We start from the raw sequence: 6,967 nt of genomic DNA on the forward strand, positions 1-6,967 counted from the left end.
ATCCCCTCTGGGAACGTGACGATCCCGTTGTCTCAAGTCTTCCGGTTTTCTAGGATACTTTTCGCAGGGTCTTCAATGAGCCGGGTCGGTTAGCTGTCCTCACTGAATCACTCTTTAATCTACATCAGGGTTCTCTCACGGTCGGTCAGTACGCTATTCGCTTTCGCACTATCTCCTCCGAGCTCGGCTGGAATAACACGGCTTTGGTAGGGGCGTTCTGGCGCGGTCTTTCAGGCAGAATAAAAGATGAACTCGCAGGTCGAGAGACCCCAAACTCATAAGAGGACCTTATTTCGCTGGCTACCCGCATTGACCTACGCTTCCAGGAGCGCGCTCGGGAGTCAGCGAGAGAGAGGAGATTCACCAGGCCAGTCCCCTTTTGCATCCGTTCTGCCAGTCCTCGGTCAGTCAAGCCCATGCAGATTGACCGTCTCAACTTGACCGAGTTACGTCAGCAAGAGAGGCGGGCACAAGGTCTGTGCCTCTATTGCGGAGCTTCATTGCACTATATCCGCACCTGTCCTAAGAGACAGGGAAACTCCTCCGCCTAGGTCTGGTAAGAGAGGCCTCCCTAGGCGACGATGGTCCCTCTCAACCTCTTACTATTTCTGTGCTTCTGGTTTCAGGGGAGAGACGTGGGTCCGAGGTGGCCTACGTGGATTCGGGTTCGGCAGGTAACTTCATTCGGCCAGAAGAGGTGGACAAATACCAAATTCCCGTGGTTGCCCTATCTAACCCTCTCCAGATTGCCGCGGTGGATGGCAAACCGCTACAGGTGACCGTCACCTTGGTCACTGAGGAAGTGGAGTTGCAAGTTGGTGCCTTACATCGAGAGAAGATAGCCTTTTACGTTTTGCCTAAGCTCTCCCATGCCATTCTACTCGGTCTCCCATGGTTAAGGACTCATCAGCCTGTCCTCGATTGGTCTTCTGGGGAGATACTCCGCTGGGGGCACCAGTGCCAAGCTCGCTGTCTGATTCCTGTCCACCTGGTGGCCGCTCCTCGGCCGCTCCCAGACCTTCTGGGTCTTCCTCCAGCCTACAGTTCCTACGCCGATGTCTTTGATAAGAAGGAAGCGGAGGTCCTTCCTCCACACCGGCCTTTTGACTGCCCAATTGAACTTGTTCCTGGTTCAACTCCCCCAAGGGGCAGAATCTACCCCCTGTCTCCCGCTGAGACCACAGCTATGTCCGAATACGTTCGAGAGAACCTCGCCAAGGGTTTTATACGGAAATCCTCGTCACCCGCGGGAGCCGGGTTTTTCTTCGTCAAAAAGAAGGACGGAGCTCTACGGCCGTGCATTGACTATAGGGGTCTGAATGAAATTACCATTAAGAACAGGTACCCCTTCCACTCATTCCGGAGCTGTTTGATCGTCTTAGAGGAGCCCGGGTCTTCTCCAAGCTGGACCTCAGAGGAGCCTATAATCTGGTCCGCATCCGGGCTGGAGACGAGTGGAAGACGGCTTTCAACACTCGAGACGGCCATTACGAGTACCTGGTCATGCCCTTTGGCCTCTGCAATGCTCCTGCGGTGTTTCAAGAGTTTGTCAATGAGATCTTCCGGGACCTCTTGTACTCCTGTGTGGTCGTATACTTGGACGACATCCTCGTCTTCTCGCCGGATATCTTGTCCCACAGAAAGAGTGTCAGCTTGGTGTTACAGCGTCTTCGGGAGAACCGCCTGTATGCGAAGATTGAGAAATGTCTCTTCGAACAGACCTCCCCTGTTCTTCTGGCTGCACAGTCATCTTGGTGGTGGTGGATCGTTTTTCCAAGATGGCCCACTTCGTCCCTCTGCCCGCTCTTCCCTCGGCTCCGGAGCTGGCTAAAGTCTTTGTCCACCAAATCTTCAGACTCCATGGACTACCTCAACGCATAGTGTCGGACCGAGGGGTTCAGTTTACCTCCAAGTTCTGGCGATCGCTTTGTAAGCTCATGAACATTTCCCTTGACTTCTCCTCAGCCTACCATCCACAGTCCAATGGGCAGGTGGAGCGCACCAACCAGACGTTGACTGGGTACCTACGTCATTTCTCCAACGCACACCAGAGCGATTGGGTTGACTTACTTCCCTGGGCAGAGTTCGCTTACAACAACCATGCCGGTGAGTCCTCGGCCAAGTCTCCGTTTTTCATTGTGTTCGGCAGACATCCTGGTGTTCCTCTTCTGATAACTCCTGCCTCCGAGGTACCCGCGGCCAACGCTTTGTCCTCCGAGTTTTCCAAGATCTGGGCCGAGACCAACACGTCACTCAAGAAATCCGCTGATCGGATGAAGAACTTTGCCGACAAGAAGAGATTGGATCCTCCACCCTATCGTGTTGGGGACAAGGTCTGGCTCTCATCCAAATTCATCCGGTTGAAACTGCCTACTTACAAGTTGGGGCCACGCTACATTGGTCCGTTTGAAATTCTTGGACGTATCAATGAAGTCGCCTACAAATTGAGGTTGCCTGCTTCGCTCCGGGTCCCGAACACCTTCCATGTCTCTCTCCTGAAACCTGTGGTGCTGAATCGCTTCCATTCCTTGCCTGCTTCTGGTCCTCAGCCGGTGGGTGCCGATGATGTCTTTGAAGTGGAGGACATTATCGCCATGAAGAAGGTTAGAGGTAGGACATTTTTCCTTGTTGACTGGAAGGGCTTTGGTCCTGAGGAGAGATCCTGGGAGCCTCAGGAGAATATCAATGCTCCCCGTATCCTCAAGAGATTTCTTGCTAATGTCCGGGGAGGGCGGCTTAGGGTAGGGGGTACTGTTACACCGTCCCTGCTTACTCACCCGGCCATCGCTCCCACGCCGCAGCCCCCAGCTGCCCGACATCCACGTAGGTTGCCTCTGGCAGGTGCGCGGTCGGCGGCGTCCCTGCATGCAATGCGCATGCGCCATAGGCCGCGGCCGCGCCTCCCTCCAGCTTTTTGTGCTCTGGCTATGCCCTGACCTGGAAGCACCTCCCTGACCAATGGCAGACCAGACAGGAGCATATCAGGCCGCTTCCCCCTGTGGGAGGTGCCTGATTGTTGTGTTTCCAAGCACACTGGCCTCGCTGCATCGTGTGCTCTCAGCTCCTGCAGTTCCGTTCTTGCCTGCTCTCCGCAGCAGCCTCTCAGTCCTGTCTCCGGTGTTCCTGCCATCCTACTCCAGTCCTGTCTCCAGTGTTCCTGTTCCATCCTACTCCAGTCCTGCCGTCCTCCAGTGGTCCTGTTCCATCCTGCTCCAGTCCTGCCGTCCTACTCCAGTCCTGCCTCCAGTGTTCCTGTTCCATCCTACTCCAGTCCTGCCATCCTACTCCAGTCCTGCCTCCAGTGTTCCTGTTCCGTTATCTATACTTCTGTCCCACAGTCCTACTCCGGTCCATCCTGAGCCGCCCCTCTCGGTACCGGCTACCGTGGTACTCGAACCCCTGGGCCTGCTCCTAACGGTCCCTGTATAGGGGTCGGTTCCACCTGGCAGCTCGCCCGGGGCCCCTCGGTGCCACGGTCCAGAGGGTCCACTCCTGGAGTTTCCGGCTCCAGACTACCCACGCTAACAATGTGTATACTTCTCATCAAGGTCTTGTTAAATAAAGGAAAGTCTATTTTGAACTTTGGTCTCCCTCATTCATCTCCATACCATCTGGTCTGGGCCTACAACGGCAGCATGCAATCTGCAGAGTCGTGAGTTATGACTCTGCCAAATATATATGTTCGGGTAGTGTAGAAAATTGCTTTGGAAAAGCTTCTGGGATCGACTTTGGGATTGCCCCTTGCAGACCTGGGGGGCTGGACCCTCATCTGACCTTGTTTTCCATGGGCACACCGCTGGTGAAGGTTCCCTCTCTGCCTGCTGCACGCGCCATCTTCCTACTCTGTGGTGACATCACCGCTACCCGGTGTTCGGGCGGTGTGGAGATTTCCTTCTGAACAGCATCTGCGTCCTGCCTTAGGCTTGCCCCTTGCTGACCGGGGGGTTTTCGCCCTCTGCTCAAGTTAAGGCAGGGCACATCGTTGAAGTTTCTGTGGAGGACTGCTGCGGGCGCCATCTTCCTCCACCTTCAGTGATGTCCCCAGGCGCAACCAATCAGCGATGCGGGATTTCCGTTACAGACAGAATTAGACGATAATATATAGCTGACCAGTGGAAGCGCTGTTAGGCCGTCGTCAGAGTTTGCTCACTCCTTTCTTCAGCCTCCCGGCCATGAAGTTTTACACTTTTGCTACAAATAAACTACGGACTTTCAATATGGATCAGTGAGTGCTGCAGTCCTTACTTTTTTTGGTGAAATTATATATATAGATAGATATGTGTATGTACGTACAGTGGGGAAAAAAAGTATTTAGTCAGTCAGCAATAGTGCAAGTTCCACCACTTAAAAAGATGAGAGGCGTCTGTAATTTACATCATAGGTAGACCTCAACTATGGGAGACAAACTGAGAAAAAAAAATCCAGAAAATCACATTGTCTGTTTTTTTTTCATTTTATTTGCATATTATGGTGGAAAATAAGTATTTGGTCAGAAACAAAATTTCATCTCAATACTTTGTGATATATCCTTTGTTGGCAATGACAGAGGTCAAACGTTTTCTGTAAGTCTTCACAAGGTTGCCACACACTGTTGTTGGTATGTTGGCCCATTCCTCCATGCAGATCTCCTCTAGAGCAGTGATGTTTTTGGCTTTTCGCTTGGCAACACGGACTTTCAACTCCCTCCAAAGGTTTTCTATAGGGTTGAGATCTGGAGACTGGCTAGGCCACTCCAGGACCTTGAAATGCTTCTTACGAAGCCACTCCTTCGTTGCCCTGGCGGTGTGCTTTGGATCATTGTCATGTTGAAAGACCCAGCCACGTTTCATCTTCAATGCCCTTGCTGATGGAAGGAGGTTTGCACTCAAAATCTCACGATACATGGCCCCATTCATTCTTTCATGTACCCGGATCAGTCGTCCTGGCCCCTTTGCAGAGAAACAGCCCCAAAGCATGATGTTTCCACCACCATGCTTTACAGTAGGTATGGTGTTTGATGGATGCAACTCAGTATTCTTTTTCCTCCAAACACGACAAGTTGTGTTTCTACCAAACAGTTCCAGTTTGGTTTCATCAGACCATAGGACATTCTCCCAAAACTCCTCTGGATCATCTAAATGCTCTCTAGCAAACTTCAGACGGGCCCGGACATGTAGAGGTTTAAGCAGTGGGACACGTCTGGTGCTGCAGGATCTGAGTCCATGGTGGCGTAGTGTGTTACTTATGGTAGGCCTTGTTACATTGGTCCCAGCTCTCTGCAGTTCATTCACTAGGTCCCCCCGCGTGGTTCTGGGATTTTTGCTCACCGTTCTTGTGATCATTCTGACCCCACGGGGTGGGATTTTGTGTGGAGCACCAGATCGAGGGAGATTATCAGTGGTCTTGTATGTCTTCCATTTTCTAATTATTGCTCCCACAGTTGATTTCTTCACTCCAAGCTGGTTGGCTATTGCAGATTCAGTCTTCCCAGCCTGGTGCAGGGCTACAATTTTGTTTCTGGTGTCCTTTGACAGCTCTTTGGTCTTCACCATAGTGGAGTTTGGAGTCAGACTGTTTGAGGGTGTGCACAGGTGTCTTTTTATACTGATAACAAGTTTAAACAGGTGCCATTACTACAGGTAATGAGTGGAGGAAAGAGGAGACTCTTAAAGAAGAAGTTACAGGTCTGTGAGAGCCAGAAATCTTGATTGCTTGTTTCTGACCAAATACTTATTTTCCACCATAATATGCAAATAAAATGAAAAAAAAACAGACAATGTGATTTTCTGGATTTTTTTTTCTCAGTTTGTCTCCCATAGTTGAGGTCTACCTATGATGTAAATTACAGACGCCTCTCATCTTTTTAAGTGGTGGAACTTGCACTATTGCTGACTGACTAAATACTTTTTTTCCCCACTGTATATATATATTTGTCAGAGTCATATCTCCCGACTCTGCAGATTGCAGCTGTCGTTGTATTATTACACAGGATTCTTATGATGTTACATCGGATCATCTTCTTCTCATTCAGGTCTCTACAATATCGGATCCTCTCAGTGAAGATCTTCTACAAAAGAGAATTTTCCTGATTTCCCCATCAAGGATGGATATGGACAGAGACAAGATGGCGGAGAGGATGTTACACCTCACCCTAGAGATCCTCTTCCGTCTCACTGGAGAGTTGAGAGATTCTGATGACGTCACATTACATCATTCTTATCTATGGGAATAACAGATGGACAGAACTGGAGAGGTGAGGACTCTGGAAATGTCTGTAGTGAGATTTATTAATGTGTCTCTCCATAACCAGGATTACACAGTGATGAAGAAGACCTCTAGTGATCGCTGTCAGGACCCTGTGTCTGAGGGATGGGGAGGACCCCTGAGCCCAATCACGGGGCCTCCACCTCACCCCCTGATCCATGAGGACATCAATGACCAGAAGATCCTAGACCTCACCTACAAGATGATTGGGCTGCTGACTGGAGAGGTGACACTGCTGGGAATGCTGGGACATTATACAGTAGCACTATGATGGGATCGGGGGGATGACGGTATCATTGTATGTGTCAGGTTCCTATAAGGTGTCAGGATGTCGCTGTCTATTTCTCCATGGAGGAGTGGGAGTATTTAGAAGGACACAGAGATCTGTACAAGAACGTCATAATGGAGGTTCCCCAGCCCCTCACATCACCAGGTAATAGACAGGACTAAATACACATGGCCTATAATTATCCGTATGTAGAGAATGAATTCAGTCCCTGTATGTGTTTCCTCCAGATCTATCCAGTAAGAGGACAACACCAGAGAGATGTCCCCGTCCTCTTCTTCCACAGGACTGTAAACAAGAAGATCCCAGTGTTCCTCAGGATCATCAGGTAGATGGAGAGAAGGTGTCAGGAGATCTCCCCTATGATGTGTAGACGGCTGTGAAGGTCTTGTGCTCAGTCTTGTTTTATCCACCAGTATTATGTTTTATACTTGTGTA

Source organism: Dendrobates tinctorius, unplaced genomic scaffold (assembly GCF_039654945.1).
Source record: "Dendrobates tinctorius isolate UK_male_01 unplaced genomic scaffold, ASM3965494v1 ptg000372l, whole genome shotgun sequence".
Taxonomy (NCBI): Eukaryota; Metazoa; Chordata; class Amphibia; order Anura; family Dendrobatidae; genus Dendrobates; species Dendrobates tinctorius.